Source organism: Osmerus eperlanus, chromosome 10 (genome assembly GCF_963692335.1).
Source record: "Osmerus eperlanus chromosome 10, fOsmEpe2.1, whole genome shotgun sequence".
Lineage (NCBI taxonomy): Eukaryota > Metazoa > Chordata > Actinopteri > Osmeriformes > Osmeridae > Osmerus > Osmerus eperlanus.
Window position 1 is genome coordinate 4,366,862 of NC_085027.1, and position 26,997 is coordinate 4,393,858.

Genomic DNA, 26,997 nt, shown 5'->3' on the forward strand with positions numbered 1-26,997 from the left:
CATCCTCTGGCAGCGGTGAGACCACCTAGAGACCAACAAGGCTGCTATTCTGCGCAAGCCCCCCTCTTTAACATCTGTATGTTTCTAGTTAGTCCGCGGATGGAAAAGTTAAACACAGCTTTACCGGGAATCATCCTCTTTTATGTAGCGTTGTTACTGTGGTCACCTGCAGAGGAGATAGCTGGACAGACGCAGCTGGAAAATGCATAATCCCATCTGTGAATTTAATGGTTGTTTGTGATGCCTACATGTAGACTTGATCAATCAACAACCCTGCTATTAGCTACACATATAAAAGATAATATATCATAGTTTTAATTTTTGAAATGGCTTGACTTGATGTTGATGTTTTGGCTATAGGCTAGTCTTTAGTAGACATCCACTTACATGGTGTCCCATGCTCCTGCCTGTCTGCTCATTCTCAGTGAGTATTGAACCATCTGTGTTTTCGTTCCGTTCATTCATCCTATTGATTTCTGTCTCACCCCGGATGACGTAAGGGAAAACGGCATCCCATTTGAATCAATAGAGAGCTTATGTTTTAGTCTTCGCTCATTCAGAAAAGAACTGTTGCGTTTTGCCTTTTATGTTTGTAAGATCTGAAAGGCGAGGAGATGTTCTAACTGTTCTCTTGTGGAAAGGCGTGGAAAAGCAATTCCCTTGTGTTTACTCTCACTCATTTGTTCTCTGGAATGGGGTGGAGGGAACTTCTTTTAAAGTGTTTTATCTCTATAATAACTCAGGGTTCTGCGGTACCAAGACCGTGAAGGAGAGCCTTGTCTGTTCATGTTGTGAAGCGTGCAACACACACACTCACTCACAAACACGCACACGGACACACATACAGTGAACAGCAGGGAGGGCTTTTTTCTGTTGGGTTGTATGGTTCGTAGAGATAAAAGCAGATCATTAAATTACAAAGGAGGTCTTTCGGGGTTACTTAGCTAATTCAAATGACTCTGGAATGACTTCTTGCTTTTGTTAACCCTTTGCTGTAGGCTTTGCAGATTAGGCTACAGAGGGATGTTGTCAGTTGGCTCGTCAGTATTTGGCAATGTTGCATAGCGACAGTTCAACCTGGTACTTTGTAGGAAACTTGTTATGAATACGTGAATATGTGATAACCAAGTAGGCAAATTCTTTTTTAATTAATATGTCATGGGTAAATACATGCTAATTGGGGATTGTATACTGTGTTGTGGACTCAAGTCATTGAAAGTATTTTTCGTATGTTCACTGGAAGGGATGGAGATTGGATGGTTAGCTTGTAAGACAGCCTGCTCCCCTCTCTGTCTCTCAACACCCCTCTGGCAGTCAGAATGGCTGCTAGTGACAGCAGGCTAGTGACTGTGTAGGAGGGAGATGAGCTCTCTCTGTTCCCCCTTAGCAGGCACGAAACTCTCTGTTCCCAGCATAGGAGGCTCGGCTCAGCACCCTGTGCCTCTTGCAAACACAACTCAAACAATGGAGCTCTCCCACACAGACATGCAAGTACTGCATTGCAGGGAGTCTCAGTCCATTCCAGGCTGAACTGGGCAGGCACACAGCTAGCAGCTAACCTCAGTAACCTACCAAGCAAAATGCGAGATTTTCCATGCAGGTTCGACCATCAACTACCATTTCAAAAGAGTCCAAGACAACTAGCTCCCATCTTAGAAAAGTGGAACTATTTTCAAGGTTTTTCCTTGTTTTGGAGCATTTCTCGGTCAGGGCACACAAATACTTGTCAGCGCCCTCCTGTAATGGTCACGGACTTCTGCTCCAGCTCCATGCCACTCACGCATTGGCTTTCTGGGGGTCGTAGGGGACAAAGACTGTGGTCGGCCATGCCAGGTCAGTCTGCAGGGCAATGGAGGGTGGCCTATCAGCACCACACCCAGGGAACACCAGAACAGCGGGCCACATGTATGGACCACGTGTAACACATATCCCCTTTTTTAGACTTCCCTTGTTCTGTACATTTGGTTCCGGAAATAAATATACACTGCGTATTGTGTATCATTTTTGTTTACGGTTCACTGTTCTCTCGCAGTGTGTATTACATGCATTTATTTGTCCAAAGCTTAGGATTGATTCCCTCGGAATTGGAGCCTGTCTTGAGAATTTGTAGTTCTTGGATTGTTTGCTTAACATGTACTAGCAATTTCCGGTTGCCCTGTTTAAAATTAGTTTTTATTTTTGTACTAACCTTCTGCTCATATGTTAACATTCCTCAGTGGCTTAGCAGCCCTTCTTACAACTGTTGATGAGCTTTCTAAATCTTTATAAAAAACAGATAATGGAGGTAGTTAAAAATACATGCAGTCATCTAGCCCAGAGACTCCCAAACTGCGCCCCCCAAGGTGGGGTGCAAGACTACCGTGGGCGGGGCCTCGAGGGCCAGTGAAAAGCTGAAAGAAAAAAGTATCCGGTTATTCTCCCAAGGCAAAAAATTGGGGAACCCCTGATCTAGCTGGCTTATTTAAGGTCTGGAGATTGGAGTCTGCAATCTACTCTATTGTTTCTGTTACAGTAGAGGAGGGGCTTATTCAAACTACCTTATTTGAGAGACAAAACTTCCCCTATACCAAGGTAGGCCAAAGTAGCAAGGAAACTAAATAATCTAACCAGAAGCATCGGTGTAGATCGACAGGACTGAAGCCATACAAAGAGCTGTTTGCTGCGTGAGCTGAAGCCACTGTAATGCAGCATGTGTCCAGCCCAGGAAACCTCAGCACAGCAAAGCCAGTATTATGTCATTAAGAACCTTACCCCGCCCATTCTCTTGTGCTGAAAGTAAATGAAGGGAAAGGAGGGGTGACTTGGAGTGAGTGGTGTTGTGTGTGTGTGTGTGTGTGTGGGGGGGGGATTGATGGACGATAAGCAGCCTACAGTCTGAGCTGAGATATTCCACAGGTGAAAGTAAGCAGTTATGCAGCCTTAAACCGGATGTGACACAGCCCTGGGCTCTAGTAAGGTTAGAGATTAATTGAGGATCGGGGCGGGTGTTTTGCTGTTTCATCATCAGACAAGGGAGGACTTAGTGTCAGTTAAATATAGTTGGAGATAGTACACTCTGTACCGGAAAGCCCGCTAATGCCCTGTTCCATCGTGGTAGCTCTTCGTCTGACGAGGGCTAACACCTTATAGGATCTGTACTTCTCCCACTGTTCTTCCCAATGTGATCCTCATTCTTATCATTGCATTTCAGGTATCGTGTGCCTTTTTGAGTTGCCTGACTGTTATGCTGGCTACCGCCGCACATAGTCTATTTCCACCACAGTGTCTAGTCAGATTTGATTGGAGCAATGTATTTATCATCCAGACCCATTCACTTGTGTTGAGCACAGACATCAGTTCAGGATAGGAGCACAGAAAGAGGTTTGAACCGGACAGGGTGCAAGTACCCTCTGTCTCTGGCTTCTTGGATAATGGCCTCTGCTTAGGAATAAGCTTTATTTGTCTTCAGCCTGTACTGTAGGATCTACAGGTGTCAATGGCTAGGGATTCACCTGATGAGAGGATGATGAAGGACTTGGATCCTCGAAACGCCCGAGTCAGCCTTCTCCGGAGCACAAAGGCGACTGAGGACGAATGCTACGGGCTTGTCTCTGAGTGGCGTGTTTGTTTGACGGTAATAGTGGCCCGCGTGCTTCTTTGGCGGAGGTCTTAATTGTTGTGCTTGTATTTAATTATGCGGCTGTGACTCGGTCGCGGTGTGTGTGTGTGGCTCCACTTGTGGATGTGCGTGCGTTCGCCGACGGCAGGCCTACATCCATTTATTTGGACTGTGTTGATGGAGTAGGCCAGAGCGGGCAGGGGGTGCATTAGGGGCCGCTTTTCATCTGAGCATCCATTTGTGTGTGAGGAGAGCCCCTCTCTCATTAATCAGGCTGGAGAGAAAGCCTTTGAAACTCTAGTCTGTGGAGCCTCCCGTGCTCTTCAGGACATCAATTGCACACACAAACACGCACACGCGCAAACCAGGTTCACATTCACGCAACCGCCTCCTGAATGGCTCATCACCATGTTGTGTTCAATTTTGTGTCTCAATACTTTGGCCTCCTGAAATGTTCCAATATCTCGGTTTCTTTTTTATATTCTTTGCTTTTGGACAGCAGCCTTAAGGTTCTGAGAGCAGATTGTGATTAATGCCTTTGGTGGCCAAGTTTCCAGTGGGGGTGATTCTGAGTGGACCCAGCCACAAACTGACAGGACTAAAAAAGAGCATTCAACATTTCATAGCTCGGTCAACTCACTTCCGACTGGTGCACACACACAACTCGGAAAGGACCCACATACATTCGATGGCCTAATCTATTACTGTAATTCCCAATGTGTGAGGGAGTGCCCGCATAGTTGACTCGTCACGCTTTGCCTACTCTTAAGTAAACAAACAAATTGTATCGTGTGGCTTCGTACTTTAGGTCTTCATAAGCTCCTAACAACTGAAAGGAACTGCACACATTGAGTCAACCCATTGACTGACAGGTCTCTTTGCGACTGAAGCCCCGAAGGATGAAGTGAGAGGCTGCTCTGACCCTGTTGCCATGGACTGGAAGCAGGTGTGACAGGTGTTAAGGTTCACAGGGGGGACACATCCGGCGCAGGTGTTCCCCGCTTCTCGTAGGCCCGCTGGCTCTGACTTGACAGGGGATCTCCGAGGTCTGGTGGTGTCAAACCACTCACTAGAGAGAGCACGTCTCTTTGTATAGATTTGGCATAGTCTCGTGTTTGCTAGCGTTAGCCGTTTGAAATATTTCACAGCTTTGTGTGTGTCTCTCGCTCTTTTTCACTTTCTGTCTTACTGTCATCATCTGTCCTCCCATTTCATTCAGTCTCTCTGTCTGTCTCTCACGTGACCTCCAGTGGAGGTCAGCTGTAACTGGTCTCTGGGGCATTTCCTGTTCCTGAGGGGTTTGGAGAGAGTAGGTAGCTGGCCTCCTAATTTAAAGCACACCACCAGCCTTGGTGTCATCATCTCCCCCAGAGGGGCTCTCCACAGTCAGGGTTGTGTACTGTAGGCTCTTGGCCGGGCTGTGACACGACAAAACTGAGTCCTGCAAGATAGTTCCTGTTGTGACTCTTATAACCTGTATGGAATTCATGTGACAAGAGGATAATCTGTTCTCCACAGAAAACGTGGATCCTTTTTTAGATAAATCCCAGTGTTTAGGAATATTGGCACCAAAGAGGACTTTGTTGTTGTAGTGCGTCTTTTCACCTGAACCATACAAATGAGACACACCATTGAACTAAACCTGCCTTGTATAGCAGGAGTCATAATGGTAAATATAATATATGTTCGGCCTTTAGCCTAAGCCTTTTAGATAATTTCCGCCCTGACAATTCTAAGAATAGTTTTCTTCTTCCTGTTAAGATGGATAATAATCTGAACCTCCATCATATCCACGCTGTTCTGTAAACCACAAGCTTACTGTTAAGTTTTCAAAAACAAACAACAAAAAAGACAGTGAGTACCACTCCAAATGCTAAAGGACATTATCTAACCTGGGGTAGGAGGCGTGGAGATAGCTGTGAGGTGCTAATTTGAAGAGTGAACTGCCAGCCAGCTGGACTGTGGATGCTCCTACTATTAGATGAGGTGGCAGTGAAAGACCGTTGACCTGGCCTGTGGAGGGATGACACAGGGCTCAGTCAGAGACACCTTCCGCCTAGTCTCTCACTCCAGAACATTCTAGAGCCAAGGAAATTCTAGAACTCCCAGCTGTCGTGAGGGCTCACGGAAACATCTTAAATATTAATCCTGACTTTCTTTGAAACACCGACAATGGACTGTCATGTTCTGCGGAGAGGTTGTCGAAAGCCAGGGAGAACATGGAAAGTGAAAGACACACATACAGGAACTGACAGGTGTGATGCTTGTGCACCAACACGTTACTGTCAACCAGATCTCAACTGTCATCCCAGCAGACAAGAGAATGGTGACAGGGAAGAAGCCCTCAACGGCAATACAGCTATTTTCCATTTGAAGCAGCCCTGCAGCGCAGCTCTCCCTCGTTGTCTGTGTAGATAGCATCAGCTAACAGCAGTGTCATGGAAACAGAGTTATGCAGCACAATGGCCAGGGTTTGGGAAAGGGTACTGTTCGGGGGTGCAGTGGCTAGTCCAAAATGGAGTTTGTCTCTGTAGTGATTGGAACGCGTATAATGGGTAGGGGTGGGAATCTTTTGGTACCTTTCGATTCTTGGGGTCACGATTCGATTAAAAAACGATTCATGATTTTATGCGATTTCTAATCCCCAAAAAATAGTTTAATAAAAAAAAAAAATAATAATAATAAAAAAAAAAAACATCAAAATATAATAATAAAAAAACAAAAACATTTGTGAAACGCTAGAAGACTGAATCTCGATTCAAATGTGAATCGAATTTTCCCCCCACCCCTAATAATGGGGCACTGCAACGTCTTTTCATGTCCGTGGCAGTGCACTAGCCTGTGATTTATTGCTGGGCACAAGGACCAGGTCCGTGTGAGACAGAACTGGGGTCCCAGTTCTTTCAGTGCCTGACAAACATGCACGCGCACACACAAACGCACCGTGACTTCACACACATAAGCGAAGCCTCTGACTTCACTTGCGACATCTGCCATGGTAAAATGTTAGAAAAATACAGAACGTTTATGCAATTCCCCTAAAACAATGGTCGCAAGATCATTGTCATTGGACGTGATAAGCTAAGCGCATCAATTGTATTTGGTGAGGAGATAAAAGGACTATTGTTGATATTTCAATATGTGACGAACACTTACATTTGCATAGTGAGAGACATTTTAAATGTGGGTTCATAGCTTGCTCTCACCAAAGTTAAAGGACAACTAGAAAAGGGCACCATGGGGATGTGACTTAGAGACTATAATTGCAGGGATGACATTGTGAAACAAGCACATCTATGACTAGCTTCCATTTTATTTTTTCACTGTCACACCCATTCCAGGAATCCCCAAAGAACTTTTGTGGTTTGACTGTATTTTACTGCTCACTGTAATTTGGTCCATGTACCCTGTAACTGTCCGCACAGTTATCAACATTCGATTGAGATGAGCTTCGGTGGCTGTAGATAGCCCTAGGGGTTCACTAGCATGGGAGTCAGGTGGCTGAGCAGTTAGGGAATCAGGCTAGTAATCTGAAGGTTGCCAGTTTGATTCCCGGCCGTGCCAAATGACGTTGTGTCCTTGGGAAAGGCACTTCACCCTACTTGCCTCCGGGGGAATGTCCCTGTACTTACTGTAAGTCGCTCTGGATAAGAGCGTCTGCTAAATGACTAAATGTAAATGTAGCAATCCTGTCTGTCTTTTTTCTGTCCCTTCGTTTTTGGCTAGCCTTTGTGATTCTCTTTCTTTTCCATTCAGTAAGCGTACTTCTTCAAAAATAATAAGGCACACATCCTCGATCTCTTCTCCTTCTGAACTGTTGGTTACCCAATGTCCTTTAGCAGGACTGGCCTTGTATAGGTCTTCACCTTGAGGTAAGAGATTGGAAAGACTTCAAGCAGGGATTCAGTAATCTCCATGATTAGTCTACCACCACAGCTTAACTTTTAACTACATTTGACATCCTTACATGCCTGTTTCATTGCAATAAAGTGTGAAACTGAAGGACAAGCTAAGCTTGTCCTTCTCAGGTCATAGACAACATAAGATGGGGGAGTCAGGTGGCTGAGCGGTTAGGGAAGCGGGCTTGTAATCAGAAGGTTGCAGAAGGTTCGATCCAGCCGTGCCAGATGATGTTGTGTCCTTGGGCAAGGCACTTCACCCTACTTGCCTCGGGGGAATGTCCCTGTACTTACTGTAAGTCGCTCTGGATAAGAGCGTCTGCTAAATGACAATGTAAATGTAAGATGTAAAAAAACAACATATGTTTGGAACATAACATTTTATGTTTTGTCATTCAAGCTATTCTATTCATTAGCATGGCTTGCTAGGTCAAGCTACTCCGGGTTTAATGTTAATCTTGCCCTAAGCCTCTTCTAGTTGGCATTACCAAGAAATTCCACAGATTTTTTAGATATTCTGCAAGATAAGAAACTAAACAAGCAGCCTATCAAAGATGCTGGAATGTTAAAGATATCTGGTCATGTTGTGAGTTCAAAAAATGTTCCACCCAAATGGGACATGCCTGCTTGGTAAAAACAGAACTTGAAAGTTCATCTGTACATTGTACTGTCATGTTTACATTTACATTTAGTCATTTAGCAGACGCTCTAATCCAGAGCGATTTACAGTAAGTACGGGGACATTCCCCCGAGGCAAGTAGGGTGAAGTGCCTTGCCCAAGGACACAACGTCAGTTGGCATGACCGGGAATCGAACTGGCAACCTTTGGATTACTAGCCCGATTCCCTCACCGCTCAGCCAACTGACTCCTTACATGTTACCCTTTGATACCTGCTCTCTGGATGCACCTGGGGGGATCCATGTTTTGATTGTGTTGTCTTTTTTGGCTTTGGGGGGAGGGTTAAGAATTTCTTTTGTTTGCTGATAACCAGTTTTGCCAATATAGCTAGATTACTGGAAGGACTCAGAGATGGGAAATGTGATACTCTATTCATGATGCCACTTCACAAAGGGCACAGAACAGAAGCGCTTTTCTGTACATGAAGATTTGAGGAACAGATGCAGAGGAACAGAAGTGGCTGGCACAGAATTTCTTGTTATTCTAATTACCTCATATCTCTTTAATCATTCCCAGAACGCCAAGTTATTCCCACTGGCATTTCATTCTTATCTTTTTCAGTTTTTACCACCTGTGAGTATTAATTCAGAACCTCTGGGCTTGTTCCCAATGACACTTCCTTTCTAGTCAACTATAGTCTGTTTATAATAATGTTGTTTTTTTGTGACTTTTCTTTGATGGGGATGGGATTGTGGGTTATCGGTGTCAAGTATCCACATTGTTGTTGTGGCAGGATGGGCGTGTTTCCAGGGCTGGCTTCAGGAGTCCAATGCCCCGTGGCCAGATGGACTAACCACAGGCTTGTGGCGTCGGAGAAAGCCTTTGCGGCTCTGAGCAACAGCGCAGAACTCAGCGGAAGCACATGACCACTCTGTAGTCTCAGGGGAGTTCGGTCTTTCCCGTGAGAATGTGCCCATTAACACAGAGTGGCAGTTTCACACCTCATAGAGCCAGAGCTCTATTAACCTTGCTTTTTCCTCGCACTCCCCTCAGCTATCATACTGCAGCGCTGAAGTGTGCAAGGGAGTCTTGTTTTCATTTTGCGAAAGAAACAGATCAATTTTCTGTTAGCATTTCTAATTGCGACGAACATCAAGGATGTGAATGAACCTTTCGAGGACAAGCAGCAGTTCCCGCCGATTCCGTTTTCCACCTGACTCCAACTTTTATCTGGAGATACTTTAGCACAAGATTCACCAATGAGTGATACGCTAAATGATCAGTGTTTTCTCTCTCCGCTTCCACCTCAGAAATCCTATTGGAAGGATTTATAGCATCTACACAAGCTGTAATTATCACCAGGAAGCTCTCCTGCTCTTTAATAAAAACCTCTTAGTCGCTAGAGCCTCTGGAGCATACTCAGACAGGGTGGAGAGGGTCCAACAGTCCTTTGATGTCCAAACCAGCAACCATACAATAGCACAACTGATGCCAAGTTGTAGTATTTAAGCCAAGAGCCGAAGCTTATTCCACATCCTAACCTTGACAAACTTGTCGAGTCGGGGCAGCCAGGTTTCCATATTTACAGATATCTATTTGGTATCACCCCAGATAGTAGGCACTGTAGTGCCGGAGGACCACAGTCTTACAGGCTGACAAAGGTTTAGACGTGTCATGCTCTCTCTTGATAGATAGACCCCTCACCTGCTCGGAGCAGTAGAATTATCTGCTAGGAAAAGGCTTAAAGTCCTAAAAGATGAAGCAGAAATTGCAATATCGAGACAACTCGGGCACAATCCATTTTGTTGCTCTTTCCCAGCTTGATTGAACCAGGGTTTTTTCCCCCATGGCTAATGACATTACCTCAGAGAGAAATTGCCGCATAGACACTAAACCTCAGTGACATGCCGTTTGCCTCCAGTGATGGATCTATCTGTTGAACTATGTCACCACAACCAAACGGGAACGCCATAAATACTGACAGACCTTTCAATTGTCGTGTCTGATAGAAAAATGCATTGTGGCGATGTTCCACAGCATAGTAGTAAGACCTGAGATGGCACTAGCTTATGAGAGGGAGGATGATGTCCCTGACTGCACTCGTACTGGAAGCGTTCGCTCCCCCTGTGGGCTGTTTGGGAGGTAGAAAGATTAGCTGTCGGGATAAATGATCTTCAGTCATGCAGACTTCTCAATGGAGTGAGTGAATGTCCCCTTTGTTTCCAGTAAGGGCAGAATGGTGAGTGTGTGGAGATGTCGCAGTCAGTGAAACAGACTGCAGGGTGGGCTGAGTGCAGAACCATGGGCGCAGTCACCAGTGACCTGTTTGATTGTGTGTGTGTTTTTGTGCATACATGTCCTATTGCCTCACAGAACAGAGATCTTCATAGATGGTAAAAGTGGTAGGCTATTTCTAACAGAATACATTTTGAATAGATTCGCAGACCTGGCATGCTACCAGTTTATTTGCGCTCTAGAGTTTAGCCAGTGACGCTTTTTTCAAAACAGAGCTGTTTAATTCCAAGACACTTTTTCTAATGTGCATTGCATAACCTGGTAAAACGCTCTGGCTGCTGAGGGGAGAGGAGGTGGACTGAGGTATATGGCAGGAGAGTCGATTTCAGGGGTAGAGGGGTGCCTCTGCTCTGGCCAGGCTCCCCGCCGAGGCCCCTCTCTCACCTCATCTGAGTGTGACACGAACAAGCGGCCTAGTTTCCCCCACACAGAGGGACCTGTGTGACCTCACTGGGGCCCACAAAGGCTTCGGAACTCTGCTCGCTTTCCTTAGGCCTGAAAACGGCTTTTTATGTGTTGTGACCACTATTCTGTTGACACGCTTCCCAGCATCCCCTTCTTCTCGTTCATGAAAACACACACAGCTGCCCCCTGCCTCTATTCGCCTGACCCAGCCATAATTAGTACTTAAAATATTTATATGGCTTCATGAAAGCCTGTGTGTGTGTGTGTGTGTATTTGTGCCTGCGTATCTGTTTATGTGTGTGTACGCGTGCTACCCGGCTCTGCTGTCTATTCCATCTACCACTCAAAGATTCAGGCTCCACACTTCGTAAATAAGCCACGCTTCTGGATATGAAAAAGAAATCCTCGGCCTACTTCAGATGTATTATACCCATGCTGTAATAGGCTATACTGATACAGAAGCCACCTAGTATTTCCGTTTACAATCATATTATTATAACCCCCAAATAAAAATATTTTTACAACAAAAAAAATTCTGGACGTGGAAGCTATAAGACAGTGCTGAATGCAGTGTTTGGGAACCTGCCTCACAGATGCATGGTAGTGGAGGTCATACTTGGGGCAAAGCCTCAGTAGTGCTGTTCCTGCGGGCCTAGTACCGTCCCAGCGGAGCACGGCCGTAAGGCCATTGATCACATGGATTAAGGCCCTGTCACCGGGGCGCCAAACAGGTCGATGTGCTCTCAGTACAGATTTAGCCCCCTGCACTAACAGTTAATTGCCATTCAAGTGTGATGTTTATGCATGAGCACTACAAGGATAAAGGAATATTTCTGGATATTTATTTGGGGATAATTAGTCATTAATTACACTGGTAGGTGCTGGTAGGGCTTGAGCATAATCAATTGTGGACTGGCGTACAAACTGAAATTGCATGGGCTATTAGGCTTCATGGTTGTGTTTTTACCCTTAGACATAAAATGGGTTGTCAGGAAAAAACATCTTTGTTAATTCAGAAAGTTTCGTTCTTACAAATGATAACGATATGAGAACATTCTCGCTCTAACTAGATACTGTATGTAATCTTGTGCTACAGGGTCATGAACTGACATAACAAAAACAGTAGTTTTAAATTCTGTTGCCGTTTCAGCCCTGAAGGAGATGGAGTTGAACTATTCAGATGAGTGATGAAAATAATATGTCCACAGGCATAGACATGTATAGAACAAGGAGAAAAAAGGAAATGGGAAAATGAAAACATCCCTCCCCTCTCCCTGTCCCCACGGTGCCTCAACCCTTTATCCATAAATCCCATGTCAGCAGCTGGAGTTGTTAAGCGGCCATTTTATGAATGAGAGGGAGAAGAGGGAGGGAGAGGGCGGGAGAGAGAGGGAGAGAGCAGGAAGGGGTGGAGAGAGTGCGGGGTCAGGTGGTGTGTTGCCGTTGCAGCAAGACACTGCTTATAGTCTCTACAGGGTTTGTTGTGTCTGGGGAAGGGTCTCAAAGGGTTTGTCTGCTCCCAAGTTCAACCTTGTTTTTCTCCTCTCTTTGTTCACCCCCCAACAGATTCATCTTGTTTATTTCAACACTTATAAGTTACAATTTCTGTGAATGATACAGACATGTGACTATTGTGTATGTATTCACATTGAAATTCAGACATTCATTTGAGCCCCACGACTGTATGGATCACTTAGTGTTTCGAATAACCTACACCCATGTCAGAATGTCAAAATGCTAAAAGAATGTACATTTTGGGACAGGTCAAGTTCAGTTTGGGATGGTTTATTTTGCACTTCGGGACGGTACTGGGATGGTACTGGGACGGTACTGGGACAGTGAGGGGAAAAAAGTTAGTTGCGAGCCCTGGTCACGTCCCACCCCTCCTTGCCCATTGCACCTGTCCCCGTGGTGACAGCATGTGCTTCCACATAGTTTGCGTAGTAATGAGAAACCCGGGTGACACATGGGGACCGTGGCCACAGTCTCGTCCTCTCCCCCTTGCCCGCCGTCGTGTGTGTGTGCGTTTCTTGAGCGCTGCCAGCTGGCTCAGCATCTAACCTTTGGATGAATCACTAGACGTTAGCCACCCAGTACTTCCATTTTCACAGCACTAAATAGGAATGTGTTATAGTTGGATATTCTAAATTTAAACTTTGTCAGCCAGCGGCATGGTGCTCTTAGTAATTTGATTAAATAAAAAAGATTTCTCAACTCGTAACAGCCGTCACCTGCTGTACTGGAACCAAGACTGGAGTTTTTTCTCTTTACTGTCTTCTGGCCTACTGACATGCTTTCATCAGCCTGACATGTCTAGACGTCTGCCCTTTCCCCCTTTTTCCTTTGTGCTGTTTTCATCAGCTGATTTAGCAGTTGTGTGAGTGTGAGCACAGTCTGTGCTAACCGACGCCTGGGGCGTCATTACAGCAGCAGCAGTTCGTACTTGTGGGAAGAGCCTGTTGCTGTTCGTACTGCCATCCGCCTGGTCAGTACCCTGCCTGCCACCTGTGTACCCTACCTGCCACCTGTGTACCCTACCTGCCACCTGTGTACCTTGCCTGCAACCTGTGTACCCTACCTGCCACCTGTGTACCCTACCTGCCACCTGTGTACCCTACCTGCCACCTGTGTACCCTGCCTGCAACCTGTGTACCCTACCTGCCACCTGTGTACCTTGCCTGCAACCTGTGTACCCTGCCTGCCACCTGTGTACCCTACCTGCCACCTGTGTACCCTACCTGCCACCCTGTGTACCCTGCCTGCCACCTGTGTACCCTACCTGCCACCCTGTGTACCCTACCTGCCACCTGTGTACCCTACCTGCCACCTGTGTACCCTACCTGCCACCTGTGTACCCTACCTGCCACCTGTGTACCCTACCTGCCACCTGTGTACCCTACCTGCCACCTGTGTACCCTACCTGCCACCTGTATACCCTGCCTGCCACCTGTGTACCCTACCTGCCACCTGTGTACCCTACCTGCCACCTGTGTACCCTACCTGCCACCTGTGTACCCTACCTGCCACCTGTGTACCCTACCTGCCACCCTGTGTACCCTACCTGCCACCCTGTGTACCTTGCCTGCAACCTGTGTACCCTGCCTGCCACCTGTGTACCCTACCTGCCACCTGTGTACCCTACCTGCCACCCTGTGTACCCTGCCTGCCACCTGTGTACCCTACCTGCCACCCTGTGTACCCTACCTGCCACCTGTGTACCCTACCTGCCACCTGTGTACCCTACCTGCCACCTGTATACCCTGCCTGCCACCTGTGTACCCTACCTGCCACCTGTGTACCCTACCTGCCACCTGTGTACCTTGCCTGCAACCTGTGTACCCTACCTGCCACCCTGTGTACCCTACCTGCCACCTGTGTACCCTACCTGCCACCTGTGTACCCTACCTGCCACCTGTGTACCCTACCTGCCACCTGTGTACCCTGCCTGCCACCTGTGTACCCTACCTGCCACCTGTGTACCCTACCTGCCACCTGTGTACCCTACCTGCCACCTGTGTACCCTACCTGCCACCTGTGTACCCTGCCTGGCACCTGTGTACCCTACCTGCCACCTGTGTACCCTACCTGCCACCTGTGTACCCTACCTGCCACCCTGTGTACCCTACCTGCCACCTGTGTACCCTACCTGCCACCTGTGTACCCTACCTGCCACCCTGTGTACCCTACCTGCCACCTGTGTACCCTGCCTGGCACCTGTGTACCCTACCTGCCACCCTGTGTACCCTACCTGCCACCTGTGTACCCTACCTGCCACCTGTGTACCCTACCTGCCACCCGTGTACCCTACCTGCCACCCTGTGTACCCTACCTGCCACCCTGTGTACCCTGCCTGGCACCCGTGTACCTTGCCTGCCACCCGTGTACCCTGCCTGCCACGTCTGTACCAGTCTCCCAGGAACCCCCCACCCCAAATCAGCTGGATGACCTATAGCAAGCCAGAGGGACTCCCGGGCCACACTCTTTACCTCAGTGGTGAAATTAGCCACGGTGTTACCCAGTGATGGTCAACTTTTTTCCAGGACGTCCACCCGCAGCACACATCGAAAATACTCTCATAATGGCCTCAGCTGACCTTGCCAGACAGACTGTGTGTGTGGTGTGCTGGCTGACTGGGCTGTCATGAGTGGTTGATTGTGACTGTGCCTCGGCTCAGCCCACCGTTGTCTGGTTTCTCTCACTGACTGAGAGATATGGGGCTGTTAGAAAGGCAGAATGTGCTGGCTCAGGTGAGTTCTCACAGTCAGGGGAGATGCAGACTGGAGATAATGAGATGCAGAGTGAAGGTGCACTGGTTCTAATGAGGGTGAGTGAAAACCAGTCACAGCTGAAAACTCCCAGGCACTGCAGAAGCAAGGTTTCCAATTTAACTAACTTCGATAACTTTTTAATGGCCAGGCTATCGCTTCGCAGGTACTTTGTATTGAGCTCTATCCATCTAAGCACAGTTGGGAAAACACTGATTGGCAATTCTGTCTTTTTTTACCATTGCTGGGAATGGAATAAACATTTTTTTCTGGCACCATAGATGCCCACGTGTCTAGCTTATTTGAAATGACTTCATCTTTGAATTACACTATTGAGGAATGTGTTTGTTCTACATTATCCTCAGGCCAAAATGTTTCCCTGTTTCTCAGCATTTAGAGTGCAGGCTGAACATTGTTTCCAAGAGAAGTTACAATTTGCCACTCCCTAGATAAGTGGGTTCTTTTCATGAATCGTCCCAGATACAGTTTACATTTTTCAAACCAAATGTACACAGTCTGTAGCAGTCTCAGGTATCCCGTGCTTGGCCTGGTGGATAGGGTGGGAAACAATTGCTGATTTTAGGATTGTAAGCACAAAAGACTTTGGTAAAAGGGTTTTGGCAGCATGACGTTGCATGGATGTGTCAACACATGGATGCTTTGCACATGAAAGGAAGTGTGGATTCCAGCAAGGGGGTGTTGCGTGCACACTGCTCCAAGAGTCCCATCAGATGCCACTGACCACCAAACCCCACATGATCTGGGGCAGAAAAACATGCCCTCCTCCCTCCTTTACTGTCAAGGTACTTTCAAAAGAAATGGAACCCGCAAAGGAATGCTAGATGTTTTCCATGTTTAGAGCAACTGTAAACCCGCTTGAGTGTCAAACCATTCTCATGGATTGTTATTGTCTGTTTCTCTTGTTTGCTTCGGAGAGATCATTTGAGATTTTTCCTGAGATGATCATAAACCATACAATAGGATTTAGAAAATTCCAGTTTGTGTAATTGTTGATATTTGTTGTCATGGGAAGGAAACAAACAAGTAATTTAGAAATGGGTTCAACATTTCCTTAAGCCCTAATTATCCGACAATATCGCTGTATTTTTTGTACCCTCCCTTGAAGGCGGCGATAACAATGACAGTGGTGATTAAGAGGTCGTCAGTTTGTGTGCCTGTGTGTCTATTAGAGCTGGGGAGCAGCTGGCTGTTGTTTCAGCCAAGGCCGGAGTCCCCCTGCTGGCAGCCTGCTGCTGTGCTCAGCCATTCGTCTGGAAGCTGTGTGAGGTCTCAGGCGACACCACAACAAGCTCTAGTTTCTTCCAGAGAAGGGAGGTTTTTGGAGAGGGAGGGGGTGATGGGCTGAGCAGTTACCTTCCCCTGTCAGGGCTGCCTCAACAGAGACTGTACTGGATTCTTCGACATTGCAACTGTGGTTCATCGCAGTTCTTGATTGTTGGTTGGTGCAGAATGACCCCTATCACAATGCTATGAAGTGTTGAATATCAACACTGAAATAGTTGTTTATTTTTTGTCTAAACTCGATCTTGGTCTTGACGACTTTTAGAGCATGACAGTAAGCTTACATGTTTTTATTTTATATAACCGAGTCATATGCCACTGAAAGATTAGTCTAGCTCGTGAATATATATAAATAACCCCTATAAACTAGTTAATTTAGATAGTAATCCAGCTTTGTTTGTACACTAGCCACCAAAGCATGTGAACTGGATGCTTCTCAAGGTATAATTTTGGAATTTGTGCATCAATTTAGAATCATTAAAGCCCTAACTATTACATGAATCTACCACCCCATCCCTACAATGCAGCCTTTTCCCTCTAAAAGAAGTATAAAAAAATCCCCCCATGGCTTTGTCTGTTGCAAAACGGAACTCGGGGAAGCAGTTGTTTGCTTTGAAAAGAGCAAAGGCACTTGACTTCAATCATTAATGGCAGTTTGTGTTTGACGTGTGGGCCCAACGACTTCCTGCAGCTTCCCGCTTGTGTTCATGTCTGTTCCTTCCTCTTCCTCTTCTCCGCTCATGCACATTCTCTTGACCCTTTCGGACTCTGGGAAGTTTCTTTTGTTTGCTTATTCCTGCCGGTACGTTGAGACTCCCTGGAATGTAGGAGCGTAGGCCTGCGTTTAGGCTGGCTTCACACGACATGTTGTGTTCTCTCTTGCACTCTCTGGTGTACTGAGACGGCCGCCTTTCCCGCCGTCCTCCTGTTCTGAATCAGTCCTACTTTACATTTACATTACATTTAGTCATTTAGCAGACGCTCTTATCCAGAGCGACTTACAGTAAGTACAGGGACATTCCCCCGAGGCAGGTAGGGTGAAGTGCCTTGCCCAAGGACACAACGTCAGTTGGCATGACCGGGAATCGAACTGGCACCCTTCGGATTACTAGCCCGACTCCCTCACCGCTCAGCCACCTGACTCCACTTTGACTCTCCTGGACGTGTGTGGAGATGCTGCGGCGCGCGGCAGAGAAACGTCCGGCAGATGTTGGTGGTGGTGTTGTTGTTTCTATGTTCGGGGCGACGTTTCACCCGAGCCAACCACCCAAGCCCTGACTCGCTCCCCTCCCTAATCCCCATGAGGGCTAATCTGGCAGCAGACTGGCTGAGGGTAGTGACTCACTCGCTCGCGTCCCAGCTCAGCCCGCGATGACGAGACACCTGTCTGGTACAGGGATCAATCCCTGTGATTCAGCCCCTCATCGCTCTTAAGCTGCCCCGCGTTTACTCACGACGGAACAGGCTCTTCTTCCCGTTATCCCCCCGGCCCCCGATGCACAATCCCTCCCTCCCCTCCCTCCTCCACCCAGGTCTACACTTCCTACCCATTACTGTACCTCTTCTAATCTGGGAAATATGGGTCACAACCTGCATGTAGAATCCAAGCCAAGATGAGGTGTGAGTCAGTCATCGTGTGCTTGCAGCGCTTCATCCGACTGTGTGGGAGTAGCCATACTCATGCTACCTCTCTTACTCGAGCTGAGTTGTTTTGCCATCAGCCTCTGCTTGAATTTGAGATTAAACTCGAGATGGCTGACATCCTCCAACTCCACTCTTTATTGGCACGCTCCTTGTTGTTAAATTGAGATGGATCGTATCCATAGTCAGTCACGTGTTTCTTCTTATGCCTGGTTAAGGACACTGGTCCTAAATATTACCCACAGAAACACTGTTCCTCACAAGGGCCACGAGGAATGCATGACTGGAAGTGATCGAGTGAATGAAGTGATCCCAGTGAATGAGGGTTCTCAGCGGGTGGCTGTTCCAGCCTTCCTCCTACTTGCCCCAGTCTGCGACTGTCGCAACACTGGAGATATTCCACCACAGTGACCTCCCTGTTTAATGAAGTAGAAACTTCAAAACAGTACCAGGAATAGGACAACATGGGGGGAGGTATGAATAGGGACATTGTCTTTTTTAAACTTGAGTGCTTTCAACCTATTTTTGTGTTTGTGTTGTTGGGAATTGTCCCCCAACCTCACACACATGGTCCCCATCGAGAAGCCTGTTAGTCCATGGGCGGGGAGTGGTAGGCAACTGGGAACAAAGTTTCCCCAGTGGAAACTAGCAGTAAAAGAGACACATGCTTACAACCTCTTGTTGGAGGTCAGAAGTATGGTTTGTGGACCCTCAGCTGTCGCTCACCATCCAAATTGGCTGTCCACACACACATACACACACATATATACTCAGCAAGTGCTGGGAAGTAGAGCGTCACAGGGCCTTGGTCATAGTGACTGGAACACACCATGCTCTCACTTACCTTTCCCTGACTGAAAGATTAGATGGGATTTCTTGTTACATCCAACAGTGGTTCTCAGTGTCACTTCCTCCATGCCTATTTGGCGCTGTAATTTAGTACCCTGCTAATTTGAGTCATCCCCTGTGTGTTTCTTTTTCTTTTTAGGACTTAGGTCATCGTTAAATCTTTTTTTTTTTTTTTTTAAGGTAAACGAGTATAATTGTACGTTTCAGTATAATTTAGACTGATTTCGCACTTTGTCTAGACGTTTTTGGAAGCCTAGCTTCTCCTTGCTTTGACATTACATTTAGTCATTTAGCAGACACTCTTATCCAGAGCGACTTACAGTAAGTACAGGGACATTCTCCCCGAGGCAAGTAGGGTGAAGTGCCTTGCCAAAGGACATTTGTCACAGCCGGAATCGAACCAGCAACCTTCGGATTACTAGCCCAATTCCCTAACCGCTCAGCCACCTGACTCCGTTTAACATTAATCATTCAATGAGTGTGTGACACTTGCATGCTTGATGTTTAGGTCACCAGCACAGTCTAGATTTTCTGAGACGGCTTGTGTAAAGGAAGTGTTGAAGGAAAACACTGCGAGTGCCATCGACAGAGGTTAAATGAGAGGCGCAACCAGTTGTTTTTCTACGATGGTTCGTGTTTTGGAGGAGTTACAAACACATGCCCAATGCTCCAGAGTAAAACAAGCAGGGCAAAACAAGCAGCAGTAAAAAACAAAGGGGCTGCTACCACAAGCCATGGCAGAGATGCCAACAGCTTGGCATTACTTGGCCTGCTTTATGTGGAGCTGGGAGACCCAGTGCAGAGCAGGGGGCACAGCTGTGCCAGCACACACAGGCTGAATCAGTCCCCACACAGGGCCGTACAACTACACTAAATGCCTTGCACGCACGCACACACACACACACACCTACAGGCATCACCGTAACTGCAATTTGAGCATTCTGGTACTGTTCTGCTGAATGTCCGTTGGTTATTAACATTGACATTATCACATGTTGTTAACTGTTTTCCTTTGGTAGGTTCACATGGTTTATTATGTGCACAATTTCACATGCTTTTGAGGAAAATGCCGGCGTTTAGCAATTTGTGTAATTGAGATTAGGGATCACTGGTGGTGGATTTCCAATGTGAATGTTGGTGTTGTGCCAGCCATACTCTAAGCTCTGGAGTGGTGTGACAGGGCAAAATATGCCAGCGATGTTTCAGCCCCTGTAGAGCCACTCATTCATTACCATGACACTACTCGAGAACCATGAAATTGAACGGGGAGGGCAAGTGGGGGAAAAAAACTAGAAATACTTACGCTGCCCAAAGGACTGCATTTAAATACCACATCGTCACCCTGTTTCAATTTCAATAGTGTGGCGGCAGTGCCGTTTTGGAAGTTTCCGAATTTTCGCCAGTAGGACTGGCGGTCTAGGGTGACTGTGCCACGCCAGGTTCCACGGGTGACGAGCGACAGGTGACGTGATGTCACCCTAGGACTAGACTAGAAGACAGCCAGGAAGCAGTCTCATTAGCACGACTCCTAACAGTCAGGATGCAAATGAGTCTGGGGGTTCTGGGCCCAGGCAGGCAGGCAGAGAGGGGAACAGCACAGCTCAGAAGCATGCTCACTGTCAATTACAGGCGACAACACACCAGCACCACCGTGCCCAGGTATCAACCCTGCTAATGAGAGAGAACCCACCTGGAAGCCCCCTCCTGCTGACATCCAGGCAGTGGAGCGAGGCCAGGTGTCACTGGAAAGAGTTTCCTTGTCTTTGTCTCCATCATCACAAATAGTTTTCTTCACTTCCACTACTTTTCCACGACTCATTCTTTTTGTTCCAGACTCCTCCTCCTTGGTGGTGGTGTGTGTGTGTGTGTGTGTGTATAGACACACATCTGTCTGCCTTCCCAAGACTGCAATTGGAAAAAGTGATGGATCTTTATGTTGCTTGTTATGTTGAGGATGTGATGCGATCATTAAACTAGCCGGTGTCTTGGGGAACACAAGGCACAAGCCACAAACCAGCAGGATCCAAAAACAGGTCCTGGAGCCACAGGGAGGAAATCTCCCACAGACAGGCAGGCCTCATGGAAGGGTTGCCCCCCTTGTGGGAGAGAGAGCACTGGACTTGATTGGTGCTAAGAACACAGGAGGGGGTCTTATTAGATTGTTCATTAATACGACTATCCCTTTGTCTAGATCCAGTGTAGCCTGTTGTCAGGTTTAAAATAATGTTGGAATGCTTTTTTGTTGAGCCGTCAATTCAGCAGAAATGTCCTCCCCTGTTTATTTCATGTGTTCAGTTCATGTATTTTGCTACCGTAGGCCCAATGCAGAGAAACAACCTGCTAAGTGACATCCTCAAACTTAATTCCACATTTACTGGTTCACTGCTCCTAGGGATACGTGCTGTAATCCACCCAAAAGCCCAGAGAATCTGAAAGGTCATCAGTGGTGGTGAGAGAGAGGGAGAACGAGAGAAAAAGAGAGAGAGGAGACGAGAGAATTAGATAGAGAGACAGAGAGAGAGAGATAGGGAGAAAAGGGTGGGGGTGAACGAAAAAAACAAAAGTTGACACACTGCAGCTTTATGTCTCACTCCCTCCCTAGGCAGACAGAGGTCTTGTAAAACTCAACCCAAGTCATGTTGCTTTACATTACAGGACCATGGACGGGGTGGTGCTCTGTCTCACACTCATTTTAGAGGAGGGGCGGGGAGGGGGAGAAGGGGGGGGGGGCTGGAAGGAAAAAAGGAGAGAAAGAACATTCTGTGCCAGCAATTGCAACCTGTTTTTCTCCGGTCTGTGGCAGCCAGAGATCAGTCGCGATGAAAGAGCCTCAGCTCAACCTGCAGAGTTTCCTGAATGAATAAGGCAGAGGGGCTGCGGTGACAGTTGACTGAAAATAATGAGAGGCCAGTGTTTTCATACCTACTCCTATCTGTGTACAGCCTACAAGGATTGGCAAGATTGCAGGACAACGTGTTCAACATGTGGCCCTCCATCCCTCCTCTTTGATCATTGGAGCGCACACCTGTGCATAAACCTGTCATTTAGGAGGCGTAAAACCATTGATAAGCCAAATGCAGTATTCTTTCTAACAACTTGGCGTTTAGCAGTTTTGCGAATGCTGATTGGTGCTGCTTTCTATTTTTGGAATTGCATATTGATACTCTGTAGTATTGTGTGGTCCAGCTGTCTGGCTCCAAAGCACTGGGAGGATTGATGATGGGAGGATCTAATGAAGAACACTGAGAGAGTCGCCCATGTTTTCCCTCCCGTCGCCTGACACACACCACATGAATGGAGAAGCAACAGTATCATGTAGCTGCGGGCCATCCTCATTTTCATACTCGATTTCCACCAATCTGTTTTTCTTTCAATGAGAGGATCCCACTGCCTTATAAGGAGATCCCTCCTACAATGGAGCCTGGAAAGATTTGAATAGGGGCAGCGTTTTGGCAATGGAAAAATCCAGTCCCTGACTTGAGTCCCCTCCTCTACAGGGGGAAGTCTGCCTTGCCTCAGCCCTCACCAACTCACTCAGTAACAAGGCAACTCTTTACAGCCATCTGGATTGATTTGGGCCTCCATTACATGGCTGCATGAGCCATGGGTGGGTGAAAGGGGGGACAGACACTTTTGAGGGCAGGGAAGTACTCCTCTAACACCGCTGGTAGAAAATGCCATGCATGCCTGAACACAGAAGCCTAGCGCGGGCCCTTCGCAGGGCCCTCTCCACGCTGTCACCAGACCACTCGCCCACTTCAAAGACTTCCCAGCACCCCATTGTACTTTCAACTGTCAGGTAAGATACGATGCCTTCACCCTCTCCCCCCCCCAACCCCCCTTCTCCTTCGTCAAAAGAGAGGTTATTTATTAACAGAAGAATGAGGAAACGCCAGTTGCCTTAATCATTGCAAAGTTTACAAGGTTAAACAGTTCGCCATTGTTGTGCCGGCCGAACTGTTGTTGCTCCACGTATTCTGTGTTTTTTCCACTTGATGCCCCGCTTGTATGAGCGTGCATTAAGGATGTCCAACTCTGCTCGGGAACGCATATTGAAACATAAAAGTCAACGATGCGTTTAATTGCGGGGTATGTTTTCTCAAGCATACATCGCAGTAGTGAACCAACCAGGATGCTTTAGGACCATAACATTAGTCCATCTGCCTTCCAAGTCCAACAAAGCAATTGAAGTCATTATTCGAGATGACACTAATTAGAGATTCCTCAACTTACTTTTTGTATACTGTATTAACAAGGGATGGTGCTTTATAAATCCTAGTGGTGCCAACAGGCTAATGATTCACTTTTGGGCCATAGTAGGTTGTAGTGGTTGGATGTCTGTGGTTCCTTCATCTCGAATGGCTTGTTTGCCAAGGAGACCATGTATTCCTTGTCCCCTGGGATATCCTGGGACTGTGGGGAGATAGAGCCTGAGTTCCTGTAAGTCAGTGTGTCTGTCCCCACCTCACCTCCCAGGTGGGAGAGAGTCTGCCTCCCAGCTTCAGGTCTGAGCTTCTCTACCTGTCGAAGCTTGTTGCTATGTTTCATGACCCGCTCGCCTCTTCAGTCCCGGGCTGAAAGATCAACACAGCCAAATGAGTTGCCAAACGCTTGGGGAAATGCTTTTGAATTTGCATGCGGTTCAACACCGTCTTTACAAGACGAGCCAGCAGCTGTCTCATCCCAGCGGCAGGGTGAGATCACTGCTGTCCCTTGTCTTCGCTCATTCAGGTTGTTCCGTCAATGTTCCTAACCCTCTTTCCTTTAATAGACTATTCTTGTTGGAATACATAGCCTATATACACACACACACACACACAACGGTGAACAGTCGTCTACTCTTACATGACTAGTGTTTCCATGGCGATGGGAATACTGATACATGACCGCGGTGTTTTATTGTAAACAACAGATCTGGTTGTTGTCAGGGACATTGCGGAGCGAGGTGCTCTCGCACTGCCGAGGCTTAACGTTAAATTAACGTTTTTTTAAAGTCCAACTGTCAAGTTCAACTGTTTTGGAGCGGAGAGGAGCGTTGGTGCACACGCAGGGCAACTGGATGTGGCTTTTGAAGAACGTCTTGGTCAATGTTATACTCTTAAGTCGGTGCCGAGTTATTGGCCAAAGCAAAGTCAACAACATGCCCATCATTAATTATGTCTGCAATAGCTCACCATTGGCAGAGAATCGTTTTTGTCACCATGCAGGGAGAACAACAAGCTCTCTATACACAGGGCCTGACTTAGGGCTCCATACCGTAGACGCTTTTTTAAACTGCAGAGCTCGCTTGAGAAAGTCTAGACGATGAAATTACCAGAAAACTAAGAATCTCTGTTTTGGAGAGAAATGGTCCACTCTTCCCTCAGACAGTTATGTTAGTGACAGCATAACCAGAAACCATGAAACACGCTGCTCTTTCCTCAATGTAGGCCATGCTTGTGCTAAAGCTGGTGTTTTCCTATGCTAGTGCTATGACCTGAATCAGTTTTTCCTCTCCTCTGTTACAATGCGCTCCTATTTAGAATGATAGCAGAGGACCTGTATGAATTATTTGTAGCAGGGCAGGCTGGGAAACGTGGAGTGGAGTTGTGTGCGGCTCCGGAGCAGGACTGAGGGAGAAACAGCAGGTCAGCACTGCGAACGCAGTGTTTATCTTTTAGACGCTGTCAACAGTGTGTGGTAGAGGGAGACATTTGGAGTCTCTATGGCAGATGAATTGGTGTTGCGTTTTATAATTCAGCCAGCTCTAAATATTTGTTTCTGAAGTGTTGTGGGTTGTAGAGGCATGTCTGTTTTGTGATTGTTGCTGCATGGTTCAGCATACCATACCAATGAGCATTTTGTTTTGCTCTCTCTTTTTACAACCTCTAACTACAGATATGGGAGTTTTCCGTTTTCTTTTCCGTTTTCTTTTCCCCTCCCTCCATGTATTCATTATTTTCTTTACTCTAAGTAACCTGATCTATAACCCAATCCCATCATTCACTGTCAATCGAGCTTATCAGACAGTGTTGTCTATCTGTGGTGCGCTTCTTAACCCTTGTGCTGCCTTCGGGTCACATGACCCAAAGGTTCATAACGAACCATCGTTGTGTTTACCCAATTTTACCCAATACAAAAACAAATAAAATAATTGTATTTTAACCAGCGCAATGTGGGGGGTCTGAAACAGCCGTAAAGTTGTCGCAATACGACGGTGGGTCACAATGACTGATGGGTCAGAATGACCCGAAGATAACACAAGGGTTAAGATTTCGTTTTTTTGACCATAAGGAAATTTAGGAGGAATGGTAGTCAGCCACTCAACACCAACTGTAAAAACGACTCCCCTAGTAGGCTAAACACATGCAGTAGCGGATGTAAAGACCGTAGACTCTACTCCTAAGGCATGTCGCTTGTCGGAAGGCACACCTCCTGTATTTAATGTGCTCTCTCTCGGCAGTGAGCTGCTCAGCGTTGGTGGTAGTAAACAGTGGAGTACGCATATGCCCCTCCCTTCCCCACTCCCCTCCCACCCTCATTTTACCTCACAAAAACATACTGAAGGAGACTGGAGATGCCGTCCGTCGGGCCAAACAGCCGTCTTAGTGTGCGTCGTGTGTGTTTTCGTGCACACACGTGTGTGTGTGTGAGCCAGAGAGGTTTTAAAGAGAGGCTTGCTGACCAGGGAGGAGCTTCTCATATATTTTTTTTACGAGAAGCGCAGTGCAGACTCACTTAAGCAGAAAGCTGCTCAGGCAGGTCTCTCCAACCTCCCCGTTAGGTCAGGGATGTTTGTGACAGACAGAGAGCCGGGGAGGGAGGGAGGGAGGGAGAAGGGGGTCACATGATGCCAGCCCAAGATCACAAACAGCTTGGGGATCACATGGTAAGAGCCATAGCCTGAGCTTAGCTTCCTTTAAACTGGAGCTAGGGTGCAGGTTATTTTAACCCCCACCTTTCTCCCTTCTCTCTGTTTTTCTCTCTCTGTCTTACATAAAGTTCAATGTTATCCCACGGCCCAAAACAAACACAACATTTGATATTGTTTATTGCTGATTCATGGTGGGTGTTTACCCATACACACACATCGTTGTGCATTCCTGCTCCCCGCATGTTTGCCCGCAGTCACCTGGCAAACGGCTCTTTGCATGCATGCATTCACGGTTAACGACTTTGCTGGTCCCCTGACGTTAAATTGGTTTGACGGACAGGATTGGGCTATTGTTGGCGTGGTTGATGGATTCGAGTGGATGTTGTGAAGGCATGATCTGATTAAGCTAGATGCCCTCGTAACAAACTGGAAAGGTTCCCAGAAGTGTTTGTGTGTGTGTGTGTGTGTGTGTGTGTGTGTGTGTGTGTGTTGTATGTCTGAATTGTTGTGCATTGGCACCTGGAATTCCTAGCCTTAATTGAAGAATCTGCCTCTCTTTGTTCACCCAGTTCAAAAGGCCAATGCAGTTTTCAATTTGTGTCTTCATGTGTTCTAAGGAACATCAACACGCTACTTGACAGGACAACTGTTATTCCCCAGGCTGCCTACTGTTTTTTTGCATAGCTGTGTTCCCAAGTTTGCTGGTTTTAGAGGACAAGAGGATTAACATTCTGCTGTATGATTATACCGCAGGCAATGCCATTCTAGGGATTTTTGACATAGCACAGCCCAAGAACAGAGGCAGCCCAACATGAAAGAAAACAGCTATACAGTTCAACAGTGCTGTCTCTCCTTCTCCCTCTCTTGACTCTCTGGAATAACAGCAGCCATGGGCAGTGTACAGGCAGCCATGGGCAGTGTACAGGCAGCCATGGGCAGTGTACAGGCAGCCATGGGCAGTGTACAGGCAGCCATGGGCAGTGTACAGGCAGCCATGGGCAGTGTACAGGCAGCCATGGGCAGTGTACAGGCAGCCATGGGCAGTGTACAGGCAGCCATGGGCAGTGTACAGGCAGCCATGGGCAGTGTACAGGCAGCCATGGGCAGTGTACAGGCAGGTAGCCTCCCTCATGTCAAAGAAAACGTGACACACAATCACGCATGCAAGCTTACACAATCTTCAGAACATGTACATCGTGTACTTTTCACACAAACGACCCACACAAATCTGACCCGCGTCACACACGTAAACGGGTGTCATACACATGGGA

The 26,997-nt window shown here is 47.1% G+C and overlaps 1 protein-coding gene across 1 annotated transcript in view; it reads left to right on the plus strand.

Moving 5' to 3' along the window:
* Window positions 1-26,997, plus strand: part of LOC134028545 (insulin-like growth factor 1 receptor) — a 62,232-nt gene that overhangs the window by 10,493 nt on the left and 24,742 nt on the right. The window lies entirely within an intron of this gene.